We start from the raw sequence: 15,713 nt of genomic DNA on the forward strand, positions 1-15,713 counted from the left end.
AATAGTCTTATCCGCAAGGTGCTGCCACATTCATGGAGCCCAGCCACCTCTTCCACACCACCATCACTTTTCCCTGCAAAGTAGACACCTTCAGGCCACTCAGAGTCATCTCCCAGGACTGTAAACTGATACACCTTTAATTCTCTGGAATAAAAGGGCTTTAGAGAATTAATATGGTACACCTTAAGCTTTCAGTTTGAGGTGGGGAATTATGAGATAATTAATAGCTCCCAGTTGCTCTTGGACTGTTAATGTCCCGTCCCACGCCGTTTCCATTTTATGGGCCTGGAGTGCCTTTAAGATCATGACCTAGTCCCCTACTTTGAAGGAACGCTTTCTGGCATGTTTATCATTCCAGACTTTTTGCTCTTTTTGAGCATCCTTTAAGTTTTCTTTAGCAAGGGCTAAAGAGGTTCGGAGAGTGTTTTGTAGGTTGGCTACGAAGTCCAGAATGTTAGTTCCTGGAGAAGGTGTAAACCCCTCCTATTGCTGCTTCACTAACTGTAATGGCCCCTTAATCTCATGGGCATATACAAATTCAAATGGTGAAAACCCTAAACTGGGATGTGGTACAGCTCTGTAGGCAAAGAGCAACTGCTGCAACACTAGGTTCCAATAATTTTAGTCTTCATTTACGAATATACGTATCATAGCCCCCAAAGTTCCATTAAATGTCTCCTCCATGCCATTTGTTTGATGGTGGTAAGGAGTGGCAACCAAGAGATTTACCCCATGAGCGTCCCAAAGGATTTCCATACTTCCTGCCTGGAAATTAGTCCCTGCATCTGTGAGGATGTCGGAGGGCCAACCTATCCTGGCAAAAATGTCTGTTAGTGCCTGGCACACACTTTTAGCCCTACTGTTGCTTAGAGCTACTGCCTCCAGCCATCGGGTGGCAAAAGACACCTCTGGGTTTCTTTTTCAGAAAAGGAGCCAGAATATCCACAGCTACTCGCTGAAATGGAACCTCAATGATGGGGAGTGGCTGAAGAGGGACTCTGACCTGGTCCTGGGGTTTTCCCACTCTTTGGCACACCTCACAAGACCGGAGATAGGTAGAAACATCCTTGCTACTTTTAGGTCTGTAATCGAATGACCAGAGATATTGAAGTCTGGTTTTTGAATGTTATAATTCTTGACGTCTGATTTGTGTCCGTTTATCCTATTACGTAGAGACTGTGCTGTTTGGCCAATGTACATGGCAGAGGGGCATTGCTAGCACATGATGGCATATATCACATTGGTGGATGTGCAGGTGAACGAGCCTCTGATAGTGTGGCTGATGTTACCTTATGATGGTGTCTCCTGAATAGATATGTGGACACAGTTGGCAACGGGGTTTTTTGCAAGATTAGGTTCCTGGGTTAGTGGTTCTGTTGTGTGGTGTGTTGTTGCTGGTGAGTATTTGCTTCAGGTTGGGGGGTTATTTGTAAGCAAGGACTGGCCTGTCTCCCAAGATCTGTGAGAGTGATGGGTTGTCCTTCAAGCTAGGTTGAAGATCCTTGATGATGAGCTGGAGAGGTTTCAGTTGGGGGCTGAAGGTGACGGCTAGTGGCGTTCTGTTATTAACACCAGTGTCTGCCTCTTTCCAGATGACCCCAAACTCCCTGGTCTACAGCACAAGCCTGTCCTACAACCCCAACACTGCCAGCAACACAGGGATCCTGAGAACCAGTCCATCTGTGCTCCTGTTGAGAGTCACTATCTCAGGTGACTCTCCCAGAGCCTGAGATGCTCTGTCCCTATTGTTCAAGCCTAGTCCCTCTTCTGGAAGCAGGTTCAGTACCTGAAGTTTCCTCCTCTCCCATGAGCTACAATGTGAGCAGTAGAGCCATCAAGCTGACATGGGTTCCCTTCAGGACTACCCTGTCTGCATAGGATAGGATGGGTTTCTCCCTGCACCTGATGAATGGTAGCAGCCTCTTGGAGCCAGACTATGCAGTGGTTTGGATTCCCCTAATGACTGCAAAGGGGTCACGAGGCTTTTCCTTGTAACAAATCTTTCTGCACTCTGCTTTTTCCCCACCTAGGAGCTTGCACACTGTCAGTAGATTGTGGGCCACTCTTGGGTAATTTGAACTGACTGCAGGATAGTTTGGGAGGCTGCTGTGGCGCTCAACAAGTTCTCCCTTATGGCTTTGGGGCTGGAGTAATTCCTGCTTGTCTACTAGCTGCCTCTCCATGTCCAGCATCCTTGCTGTTTCCAGCTCCTCTAATACCATGCTGGCAGCAACTGCTTCCCACCCACCCAAGAGCTAGTCCTGATTGCTGTTAAATAGCAAGGTGCATGGGAGCGATAGGGATCTATCAAGTCTCCTCTTGCAGTGCTCTTGAAGAACTTGCGTTGCAGATGACTGGAGCGCTGATAGATCCTTCAACGGATTCCAGCTCGGGGAGGTTGTGCATATCCAAGCTGATGTCAGCACTGGGAACCATGTGGCTTTGAAGCTCTTTGTGGACAGCTGTGTGGCCACCCTGTTTAAAAATGTATAGTGTGTACCTTCTAAAAATGAAACCTACATCCATCTCGGAGTTGTGAAAAATGTGTATTAAGGTTATAACTCCCAAAAAGAATGCAATTTTATGTAGAAAACTATGATTAAATTGAGTCTTTCTGACTAGTGATTTATAATCATGATTTAAATCAAATCTACCCTGCTTGCCCCTGGCCCCTTCATTCCCTGGGGGGGGGGACAAATACGTTTGGCATCAGGCCCACAAAAAGTTAATCTGACACTGGGCAGGACATACTGCAGTTCATGGTGGATGTGTTCAGGTTTGCAGGTGATGCTAGAAATTTGATAAGGATTCATGGAATAAGAGGGAAGGTCCTTTTATGGACTGGTTAATAGATAGGAAACAAAGGGTTGGCCAGTTTTCACAGTGGAGAGAGGTAAATAGCAAGTTGCCCCATAATCTCTACTGGACCTGTGATGTTCAACACGTTCATCAGTGATTTGTTTAGCCATTTTTCCAATGAGGTAGCAAAGTCTGCAGATAGCTAAAGCAAAGGCAGGCTGCGAAGATTTACACAGGGAATCTCACTAAATTAGGTGAGTGGGCAATAAAAGGAGAGATTAAAGTCATTGTTGACAAATGCAAAATAATATACATTGTTTTCCAATCAACTATGCATAAATATAGTGTCACAAATATAAAAGGAAGGGTAACCACCTTTCTGTATACAGTGCTATAAAATCCCTCCTGGCCAGAGGCAAAGTCCTTTTATTTATAAAGGGTTAAGAAGCTAAGATAACCTCACTGGCACCTGACCAAAATGACCAATGAAGAAACAAGATACTTTAAAATCTGGAGGTGGGGGGAAACAAAGGGTCTGTCTATCTGTGTGATGCTTTTGCCGAGATCAGATCAGGAATGCTCTTCAGAACTTCTGTAAAAAGTTGGTAAACAATCTAGCTAGAAATGCATTAGATTTTCTTTTGCTTAAATGGCTGGTAAAATAAGCTGTGCTGAATGGAATGTATATTCCTGTTTTTGTTTCTTTTTGTAACTTAAGGTTTTGCCTAGAGGGAATCTCTATGTTTTGAATCTAATTACCCTGTAAGGTACTCACCATCCTGATTACAGAGGTGATTCTTTTACATTTTCTTTAATTAAAATTCTTCTGTAAAGAACCTGATTGCTTTTTCTTTGTTCTTAAGAGCCAAGGGTTTGGGTCTGTGTTCACCCATACAAATTGGTGGGGATTTTTATCAAGCCTTCCACAGAAAAGGGGGTGTAGGGCTTGTGGGGGATATTTTTGGGGGAAAGACGTTTTCAAGTGGGCTCTTACCCTTTTCTTTGTGTAACACTTTGGTGATGGCACCATAACGTCCAAGGACAAAAGGTAAAATAGTTTGTACATTGGGGAAGTTTTAATCTAAGATGGTAAAAATAAGCTTAGGGGTTTTTTCATGCAGATCTCCACATCTGTACCCTAGAGTTCAGAGTGGGGAAGGAACTTTGACATATGGAGTCTAAATTAGTTCTTGCTACTCAAAAAAGAGATCTTGGGGTCTTTGTGGATAGTTCTATGAAAACATTTGCTCGATGTGCAGCAGCAGTCAAAGGATCTAACAATATTAGGAACCATTAAGAAAGGAATAGAAAATATCATAATGCTAGTATATAAATCTATGGTATGCTGCCACCTGCATGCAAGTTCTGGTTGCCCCATATCAAAGAATTGGGAAAAGGTACACAGAATGACAACAATGATAAGAGGTATGGAACAGCTTCCATCTGAGGAGAGATTAAAAAGGCTGAGATTAGTCACCTTAGAAAAGATGAGAAAGGGCGGGGATATGATAGAAGTTGGTAAAATGATGATTGGTGTCTAGAAAATGTTAAGGGGTGAACACTTCCCTATCCACAACGTAAGAACCAGGGGTCACCCTATGAAGATAATAGGCAACAGGCTTAACATAAATGTAAAGTGTTTTGTCACAATACAGAGGCAGCCTGTGAAACTCCATTGTCAGGGGATGTTATGAAGGCCAAAAGTACACCTGCCTTCAAAAAAATTAGACCAGCTCATGGAGCATGGATCCATCAATGGCTACTAGCAAAGATCAACCCCTTACTCCAGGTATCCCTAAATCTCTGCCTGCCAGAAGCTGGGACTGGATGACAGGATGGATCACTCAAGGATTGCCATGTTCTTTTTCCTCTTAAGCATGTGGCATTGGTCACTATTGGAAGGCAGGATTCTGGGCAAGATGGATCATTGGTCTGACCCAGTACGGCCGTTCTTATGTTCTTATGAGATGCCTTCCTCCTCCCCTAATCCACATTTAAGATTGGCTCTGTCATGCGTTGATTCCTCTAGTCCCACTTCCCCACCAGATCTATATTACTTGCCATCAGAAAGTCACTGCAGCTGAGCAAGCCTCAGAACCCTTGAACAAGGCTTGTTCTCTCAACAAAGCAGGCAACATATGAGTAGCTGGCGTAAAGCCGTTGGCTAGCCAAAATCTGAACTTGTGACCCTTCCAGACACACTAGAGAAGATTTGGCTTTTCCACATCGTCAGTATCTCGGGAGTGTGGTGATTGCTGGATCAGAATGGGCAGTCTGCTTGACTGTTATCTCATGTGCTCAGACAGTAACTTCCTATAGCATGGCACGCAGAAATAGATTTCTAGGAAAATCTAAGGGTTGAACTAGAGCTGCACAATTTGCTCTCTGCAGTACATGACAGTTCCTCTGTTCCAGCTGCTCTTCAGTGGAAGGCACCAGAGGGGGCACATCTCTCTGCAGCTGCTCTGAGACTGGGAAATGTGGGTTGCTTGGAGGACAGTGTGGGAGAGTGAATAGATGGCCGAGGAGGCGCTTCCAGAGAGATGTGCCCCCCCCAAGTATGGTAGGTTCTCTGTATAATGCCTGCATTGAATTCTTTAGTTCATGGGGTGGACACACCAATTCCAGCTGAGTTGGGTCCATTCTGTTACTTGTGGCATCATCCCAGTTTCATAACTGGTAAGTTTCAATCACTATTTAATTGGGGGCATTTATTTCCTCCCCTTCCAACATAGGTGACTCGGAGGGGGAAGCAGAGAGTGATGTTGCTGTTGGACCTTTGTTCATCCTTTATGCAGCTGAAAGCTTAAGGTTTCAAATGGAGGAAGTGAAGATGACGTTGGAGGGTAAGGAGACTGTTGACTGGGAACGGCGTGATCAGCTCCTGCTTCAAGTTCTAATCCACTTTCTCCTCCCCAGGTCCAGAAGAGCCCGTGATGATCCTGGGGTTATTTGCTGTAGTTCTGTTCCTTGCTGCCCTGGTAACCATGATCATATGCAGAAAGGACAGACACTCTGCTGTCTGGGTTGTGTAATTGCACAATAAAGAGTGAAATCAAGATGAATGGTCTATCTGGATTTGTAGAATAAAAGAGATGGGGGAGGGGAGAAAATACCATTGCCATTTAATAGCCCTTTTTCCTGGGCTCTGGATGAAGAGTCTGAACTCACTGATGGTGATCTTTAACCCTTTTCCAGTGGGGTGGGGACTGGGGACAAGAGAGGTGGTTCCTGCCTCATTTTGGGCTCATTAGCTGGGCTTTGGACAATATCTTCAAAGTGCCCAACAGCGACTTGTCTAGGAAATTCCAAACTGCTCCAGTGGCCCAATTTCCACCCTACCCACCTACCAGTGGCATTCGGAGTGCAATGTAAGCAGTAGTGTAACTGAGGATAAAATGAGTTTCTTCCACTGCTTATTGGGAGCTAGAGTTCACATTGTACCCACTCTTCTTACCAATCCACCACTGAACATAAGAATCAGAGACCCTCTGCGTGCCACCTAAGGTGAGGCAGTCCAGCTGGTGGCTCCAGCCTCTCTTCCAGCAGTGTCTTCATAAAGGTGTCAGAATGGAGCATGAGCTAAACATGAACAGCTGCAGCCCTGAGGGACTTAGACTGAGAAGCACTGCTTAGTTAGCATATCGCCAAGACCCAAAACAGCGATTATGCCCTCCCTTGTGGGGGTCTTCAACAGTTGGCCAGTTTTTCCTTTGTATGGCTGTGGAAAACAGGCATATTCATCCTTCTTTGATCCAGGTAGAACTGCTCTTTACAAACAGTAGACACTATCCACTTCCTTTTAACTCTTCCACATGTGGAAAATTTGAGCTAGTGATTTGATTCTATGCTGACCCTCTAACTCTTCCCCAGCTGGACTCTAGAAGGGGGAGGGATAGGGTTGCCAACTTCCTAATAGCACAAAATGAAATGCCCCTGCACGCCGGTTCTCTGAGGCCCCACCCCCTGCTTATTCTCCCCAACCCTCACTCACTTTCACAGGGCTGGCTTGGTGGGATGGCGTGAGGGCTCTGGCCTGGGGGGGTTGGGGTGTAGGAGGGTGTGTGGGCTCTGAAAGGGCAGTGCTTACCTCAGGCAGATTCCAGAAGCTGCCAGTATGTCCGGCTCCTAGGCCTTACTGGGAAATCTGGGAGGGGTGCAGGCAGAGGGGCCCCACTGCTCTGTAAGCCTCTGTCTGCAAGTGTCACCCCCCACAGTGCCCATTGGCCATGGTTCCCAGACAATTGGAGCTGCGGAGCGGGCACTTGGAACAGGGATAGCGTACAATCTCAGTGGCCACTCCTGTTTCTAGGAGCCGGACATATTGGCTGCTTCTGGGAGCTGCACGGAGCCAGGGCAGTCAGGGAGATTGTGTTGTCGACCGGACTTTTAGTGGCCCGGTCACCAGTGCTGACTGGAGCCACCAGGGTCCCTTTTCAACTGGGCATTCCAGTCAAAAAACAGATGCCTGGCAACACAGGGGGAGGAGGAAAATAAACCTGGGCCTTTGCTTTCTTTCACTCAGTGACATTAAGGGAGGAAATCAAAACCCCTTTCCCAGGGAAAACATGGTGGTTTTAGCAGTTCCTACTTCAGCTGCAGCCCTCAAATACTGATTCCTGATTCCTGTGGCTGTCCTTGGCTGATGACAGCCTCTAGTACCCTCTGGTGCACTCAGACATTCCCCAACTATTAATCCAGCAGGCTCAATGGCTGTGTGGCTGGGTCCCTTTGCAGAAGAACAGGAGGGCAGGAAGACCAGGCAGGCTCCACTTCCAAATAGCTTTTTTGATTGCTGCTACACATTGAGTTGCTGTTTTCAAAGAACTATCCATGATGTCGCCAAGATCTCTTTCTTGAGAAGTAATAGATAATTTAGATCCCACTATTTTATATGTATAGTTGGGGTTATGTTTTGCAATGTATATTACTTTACATTTAGCAACATTGAATTTCATTTGCCTTTTTTTGCCCAGTCACCCAGTTTAGTGAGATCGCTTTGTAGCTCTTCACAGTCTGCTTTGGACTTAACGATCTTAACTAATTCTGTCTGCAATCTTTGTCATCTCACTGTTTATCTCTGTTTCCAGATCATTTATGAGTATCTTGAATACCACAGGTCCCAGTACAGATCCTTGGGGGAGCTGTTGTTTACCGCTTTCCACTGTAAAAACTGCCCATTTTATTCCTCGGTTTATAGTACCAATAACACTGGCTGCTGTGCACTGCAATTGTCTTCCTCTCTGCACATCTCTTCATCAGTTCCTAACATAAGAGAATAATGATTCTAGAGAAAAGCAGTGTTTCCAACTCTGATTATTTTACTGTGAATCTCACAATTTTCAAACTGGATACAATTAACTTTGGCTTGAATAAATACTGGGAGTGGATGGGTCATTACAAAAAATAAAACTATTTCCCCATGTTTATTCCCCCCCACTGTTCACCTTACCTGATCACTCTCATTACAGTGTGAATGGTAACATCCATTATTTCATGTTCTCTATGTATATAAATGTCCCCACTGTATTTTCAATGAATGTATCCAATTTAGTGAGCTGTAGCTCATGAAAGCTTAAGGTCAGATAAATTTGTTATTTTCTATGGTGCCACAAGTCCTCCTTTTGTTTTTGCGCATACAGACTAACACGGCTGCTACTCTGAAACCTGTCATTATGCAAGGCACTGAATTTAGCCGTATGGAGTGGAAATCTATCAACTTCATGAAAAAACTCGTACAGATATAGACAGACATCATCTTCCTTTCCAAATGCAAACAGATGGACATTATACCAAAAGGACTGAACGTAAAAAATCCATTACACTCTACAGACCACATAGACTATGCTGACAGTTTGTGCCACCTGCTCTCAAAGAAATTGCGGAAAGACCTGATGTACAGCCTCTATAGCAAACAAGGAAAGATTAAGAATGAGCTCTCAAAACTGGATACTCTCATAAAAAACCAACCTTCCACACAAATTTCCTTGTGGCTGGACTTTACAAAAACTAGACAATCCATTTATAACACACACTTTGCTTCTCCACAAAAGAAAAAGGACACTAAACTTTCTAACCTACCACATGCCACAAGCGGCCACAATAGCTTAACAGTTCCCTTAACCCACCCAGCAATATTGTTAATCTATCCAACTATACTCTTAGCACAGCAGAAGAATCTGGCCTATCTCGGGGCCTCTCCTTCTGTACCTCCACCCCCACGAACATGATACAGTTCTGTGGTGACCTAGAATGCTATTTTCGACGTCTCTGACTTAAGGAATATTTCCAACACACCTCTGAACAACAACAAACCCACAGAGAGCTTCCTACAAGACTACAAGAAGAAGGATTCTGGTTGGCCTTCTCCTGAAGGTCCAAACAACAGACTGGACTTCTACATAGAGTGCTTCCGCCGAAGTGCACTGGCTGAAATTGTGGAAAAGCAGCGTCACTTGCCCCATAACCTCAGCCGTGGAGAACACAATGCCATCCACTGCTTTCATCCATTCCACACCACACGATTCATTGTCTACAGTCAAGCTCTACAGTACAACCGCATTTGTTCCAACCCCCTCAAACAGAGACAAACACCTTCAAGATCTCTATCAAGCGTTCTTACAACTACAATACCCACATGCTGAAGTGAAGAAACAGATTGACAGAGCCAGAAGAGTATCCAGAAGTTACCTACTACAGGACAGGCCCAACAAAGAAAATAACAGAACACCACAAGCCGTCACCTTCAGCCCCCCAACTAAAACCTCTCCAACACATCATCAAGGATCTACAACCTATCCTGAAGGACGACCGATCACTCTCAGAGGTCTTGGAAGACAGGACAGTCCTTGCTTACAGACAGCCCCCCCCAACCTGAAGCAAATACTCTCCAGCAACCACACACCACACAACAGAACCGCTAACCCAGGAACATCCTTGCAACAAAGCCCATTGCCAACTGTGTCCACATAGATATTCAGGAGACACCATCACATCACATAAGCCACACTATCAGAGTCTCGTTCACCTGCACATCGTCCAATGTGATATATGCCATCATGTGCCAGCAATGCCCCTCTGCCATGTACATTGGTCAAACTGGACACTCTCCACGTAAAGGAATAAATGGACACAATCAATCATCAAGAATTATAACATTCAAAAACCAGTCGGAGAACAATCTCTTTGGTCACTCCATTACATTACAGTCACGCCATTACATTACAATTCTTCAACAAAAAACTTCAAAAACAGACTCCAACGAGAGACTGCTGAATTGGAATTAATTTGCAAACTGGATACAATTAACTTAGGCTTGAATAAAGACTGGGAGTGGATGGGTCATTCCACAAAGTAAAACTATTTCCCCGTGACCTCCCCAGACCCCCACTGTTCCTCAGACATTCTTATCAACTGCTGGAAATGGCCCACCTTGTTTATCACTACAAAAGGTCTCCTCCGACCCCGCTCTCCTGATCACTTTCGTTCCAGTGTGTATGGTAACACTCAGTGTTTCATGTTTCAGTGTTTCATGTTCTCTGTGTATATAAATCTCCCCACTGTATTTTCCACTGAATGCATCCAATGAAGTGAGCTGTAGCTCATAAAAGCTTATGTTCAAATAAATTTGTTAGTCTCTAAGGTACCACAAGTCCTCCTTCTTTTTTGTGGATACAGACGAACGTGGCTGCTACTCTGAAACAATTTTAAGGATTTTCTTAATGCCCCAAACATTGGAATCCTATTTTTGCTAAACAATCTGTTTTATTTTTAGAAAGTAAGCTTTTAGCCCTCTTGGCTGCACAGAAATACATGGAAATGTGGATCCTAAAGTCACATAAATGAGATGCCAAAGAAGAAAAATGCTGCCATTATTCCTTTTTCTAAATCTCATGATTTTAGCCAATAACTAGCTTTTTGGAGGCATGAGTCATGAATTTTGAATGTCTGGAGTTGGCGAAACTGGAATTGATATATATCATCCAAATTAGAGATTTTGCACCACTGAATGCCTGCAACCTTCCAGGAACTTCCCAAAGGCTGGAAGGCACGGACTGCCAGGTGGCAAAAATCCCATTAATTATTTTCCTGCCCCAGATTCAGGGCAGTGGTTGTGATTGGGCCCCGGCTAACTGCAGTCTAGGGAAGGCTATTTATTACCTGGGCAGTGGGGAGCTGGCCTTAGGTTAGGGGCTAAAGGGCTCCAGAGCAGGAGTTTCCCTCCAGGCTGGGTTTGCTGCAGGATGGATGGATCGATCGGGCACAGTCTGGGCTTCCTCTCTTGTGCTTGGCAGTCGGGTGGGGTAGCCTGTTACAATTTCTAGGATTTCTCTAAGAATGACTCAGCCGTCTGGAGAACCACCCCTAAGCCCCCTCGCAGAGAAGCCCATGTGCCCTCTCTTGACCAGACCTACACCTGGGCTCGGGTTGATGCGTTCCACCTCAGGGCTGTGTCCCTGCTGCAGTTTGTCATGGTGCAGTATGAGGAGGCTCAGATGGTGATCACTGTATGCAGGGATCTGTTTGGGATGGGGCGACTGATCAAAGCTGCTAACTTGAGACTTGGACTGGCCGCCTGCTGGTACATGTCTCTTAATGCTGCAGAGAAAATGGTGACCTTTGCAGCTGGATCCATGAATGTGGCAGCACCTTGCAGGTAAGGCTGTTTCATACAAGCTATGAGATCACAGTGAGTCAGATGAGGGACCTTGTCCTATCTGACACCAATACTGGCCCCTCAATGGGTTTGACTAACACTGTATTGGCCTTATGGTGCCTCCATTAACAATCTGGTGTCCCTGTATCTGTGGGGTTGACTTTGCAGCCTTGGCTGTCTATGCTTTTCTTGTGGAAGAGATTAATTTGTCAAGCCCCTCTCGGACCTCTGATATCTTTCTTCTCAAAATCACTGTGCCTCTGCAAAATGCATAGGCTTTGAAACTGTGTATGTTTTGTTAATGATACTTCCTAGAAATTTTCTGACCAGAAATGTGAACACCCCTTCCCCCCAGCCCCGGCCCCTGGCTACTTCTACAGTCACCTCTCAATCCCACCCAGCCTACAGCAACAGCACTGATGGCTTGCACAGAAGAACCAGTGCTCAGGAGCAATATGGAAACAAGCTTGTCTGTAGAGGTTCTCTTTTCCTCCCCACTCTCTATCTCTTTCTGCAGGCTGGTCTCACTGAGTGTCAGGCTACCTGTGTATTGGTCACTCGTCTATCCTAAATAATCACCCTGTGATACAAGCTCTTCCTCGTATGTCCCCCTTGGCTCTCACTAAAGAATCGTTGGAATCTTAGCACTGTCCAAAGCCTTGAACTTCTAATTTAATATAAATCAGCCCATTAAACCTTGGCAGTCTTTTTTTCATGTAATAACGCCAGTGTCTGCCTCTCTCCAGACCCCAGACTCCCTGATCTACAGCACAAGCCTGCCCTACAACCCCACCCCTGCCAGCAACCCAGGGATTATTCCAGGTTGTTAGGGGGCTTATGCCTTCACCCACTTACTTCCCTGGTCTTTCTCGCATGAACAGAAAGCAACAATACTCGAAGTCGAAAAGTGCAAACAATTCAATGTTTATTGGGGTGAACTTCCAGCAAGCATGATTCCAGTTTCCTTCCTTAATATCCTCCTTCCCAGCTCTGACACCACAGAGCCTTACAGCTGTGTCCCTGTTCCCATTCCTGCCCTTAGCCAAACATGATTCCAATTTCCCCACCCCCATTCCCTGTTTCCATTCTAGCCTCCCCCCGCTTCCTGGAGTCATGCTTTGGCTGCACCAATGATTGTCAAGTGAGCCTTGTGCCTGTGGGGGAGTGTCTGTTACACAGCCCTCTCCTTCCCCTTCGGGGCTGTCAGTGGAGAGTGGTGTACACGTTTGGGTAGACTGACTGCAGTGTAGCGCCTCAGGCAGCTGAGGCACTCAGCAAGGTTCCCCTTTTGTGTCAGGGCAGTAATTCCATCCTGTGTCAACCAGCTCCTCTCCACAGATCCATGTGGGTGCTGGGCTGTACGCTGCAAGAGGCGCTAAGCTTCCACCTACCCAACACATAATCCTGATAACTAAATGAGAGAAGGGAGCATAAGGACTCCAGAGGGGCTACATATGCTGCCTGTGGTGCTCATGGAGAGCTTGCCTTGCCGATGACTGGCGCACTGAGACACGATCCAAAGGATTCTAGCCGGGGGAGGTGAAGCATATGTAAGCCAATGTCAGCACTGGGAACCATGTGGCTTTGAGGCTTTTTGTGGACAGCTGTGTGGCCACCCTGAACCCAGACACGGACTTCTCTCCCAGATATGCAGTCATTGACTTCAATGGGAAAGAGCTGAGGATATTCTTCTAAAGGATATTTACTGATGTCACTGGTAAGGAACTACTTTTGCTGGGCGTCTTGCTAGGCATGTTAGTGACCCTTGACTCTTTTGTCTAGCTGCCTGGTGGTTAGGAGATCAGCTGACATCCCTCAGCCTTCGTATCCCCCAGGTCCAGACAGGACACACTGCAGTTCATGGTGGATGTGTTGAGTTTTGCAGGCGATGCAAGCCATTTGGTGAGATGCCTTCTCCCACTCTATGTCAACACCTAATAGGGCTGTTAAGACTGTCTCCTGGAATGACTCTATTCCTACTTCCCCTCCAGATCTATATTGTTAGAGAGCTTATTCCTTCACTCTCCCACTTCCCTGGTCCTTCTCGCATGAATAGAGAGCAACAATATCCGAAGTCCAAAGGTGCAAGCCATTCAATGTTTATAGGGGTGAATTTCCAGCAAGCTTAAATCCGAGTTCCTTTTTCCTTATTTTCAAATCCCAATTTACTTTCTGTTAGCCCCTAATTTATATAGTAATATTCTTAGCTATACCTTAACTAATCATTCTACTGAAATTTACCAAACCAATCCTAACATATTGTAACATGATTATGTAACCAATTTTATCCCACCACCTTAATTAGTTTACACCCAGCAAAATTAATTATACAGCAGACAGAAACAATCACAGAACCAGACAGAGACCATGCAAATAAACAATAGCAAAGTGGGAACTATAATGACAAAAACCTCACAGAAGTGAGGATTTCACAACTACATCTATAAAGACATAAGGGTTTCCCAGCTGTTTCTATGGATAATTGACTTCTTACCAGACAGAAAACTATCAACTAAATTTCCTTTTACATTTTCTAGGCTCTTCCCTTTCTCTGGAGGTGATAGATTGGATCACCTTCCTAACAGCTCCATATTGACTAGTTTGGCATGTGAGGTACTGAGCGTTCGCTTCCCAGTTTATGGCTGCCTCTGCTGCTTAGCCAAAGGCATTGGCCTAAGAACAGGGCCTCATACCATCACAGTGAGAGAAGGTCCTTACACAGATTCTTTCTTGTGTACCTCTATTACTAGCTAAATGATAAACATATACCTAAATTATAGGCCTTTACAGGCAGGCCTGAATGGCTATACCCTAACATATATTACCTGTCAGCTGAAAGTCACTGCAGCTGAGCAAGCCCCAGATCCCTGGAACAAGACTTGTTCCTTCAACAAAGCAGGCAACATGTGAGTCGCTGGAGTTGAACCTTTGGCTGGTCTTAATCTGTTCCCCTTCCAGATGTTGCAAAATTCAATTCTCTTGTACGCTCTTTATCTTAGAAATTGGCTGAGAAGTATTGGATATGGGAGGGTTTAAAACTGACCAGACAAATGGGCAATGCTCTAGACAATATAGATTCTGATAGTGACAACTTAAAACATGTATTCATGTGGAGAAGACTAGTAGGAAAAAGCTAATAAAGCATTGAAGAACTGAACAGTAACTTGCTATAGTAAATAACTATCTTTTCTTTGTTACAGCTGGCTTCCAGTGGAAGGCACCAGAGACATCTGCAGCTGCTGTGAGACTGGGAACCGTGTCGGCTGGCTGGAGGACAGTCTGGTAGAGTGAACCTTCTGGACAGATGTGCCCCCCCCCAGACATGGTAGGTTCTCTGTGCAATGCCTGCATTGTATTCTTTAGTGCATGGGATGGACACCCCTATTCCAGCACAGTTGCGTCAGTTCTGATCCTTGGATCATCATCCCACTTTGGAACTGGTGCATGTAAATTGTTACTAATGGGTTGTGGGGCGTGTGTGGCGGGGGGTTTTCAGCCCCTTGCAATACAGATAATTCTCTGACAGAAGCAGAGGCTGATGTTTCTGTTGGATGCTTATTCATCCTTAAAGCAGCTGAAGGCTCAAGGTTTCAAACAGAGACCCCAAAGATGACACTACAGGGTGGGAAGCTGATAGTTCTAGTTCTAACTATCCACCCATGGTCTCCACCCTCAGGTACATGAGAAGAGTCTGCAATTACACTGTGATGGGCTGTTGTGGCTCTGGCTGTAGTTCTGTCCCTTGTTTCCCTGCTAACCTTGACCATATGCAGGAAGTAGAAGAACTCCACTGTCTGGTCTGTGTATGATGTGCTAATCTGTACAATAAAGAGTAAAGCCAGCTTAACTGGGGTCTGTGGCTGGATTCTCTAGGCCAAAATTGGAAGGAGGAAAATGTTTGTGACTTAATAGGAGCTGGAGAAGGATCAAAAGGGTCCTGAAAGCTGACTTATCACTCAGTGCAACATTCCTTGCTCTGGGGGGATGGGGAGAGACAGTTCCAGTGCCTGTCATTAGGAGGAGTGAGGGAGAGACCTTCAACAGCCTCCTTCTAATGTTGACACTCTTGCAATGCTCATGGCCTAGCTCATGTGCTACTGTGCCTCAGTCTCCAGGAAACCGTGCCAGACTGTCCCAGCTTCAGTCCCTGCCTGCTAACCATACACTTGGTACACAGAAGTTAGAGGCAAATGAGATGACTGAGGCTGGGGAGGGTTTTTCCTGCCTGGGGGCAGCACAACGGTCAAGCGCCTGGTTG

At 45.5% G+C, this 15,713-nt stretch overlaps 1 pseudogene; it reads left to right on the forward strand.

Annotated features, from left to right (window-relative positions):
• The first annotated feature begins 1,592 nt into the window (after positions 1–1,592).
• On the forward strand, positions 1,593–14,700 carry LOC125644037 (zona pellucida sperm-binding protein 3-like; annotated as a pseudogene).
• Positions 14,701–15,713: the final 1,013 nt, after the last annotated feature.

Source organism: Caretta caretta, chromosome 10 (assembly GCF_965140235.1).
Source record: "Caretta caretta isolate rCarCar2 chromosome 10, rCarCar1.hap1, whole genome shotgun sequence".
Taxonomy (NCBI): domain Eukaryota; kingdom Metazoa; phylum Chordata; order Testudines; family Cheloniidae; genus Caretta; species Caretta caretta.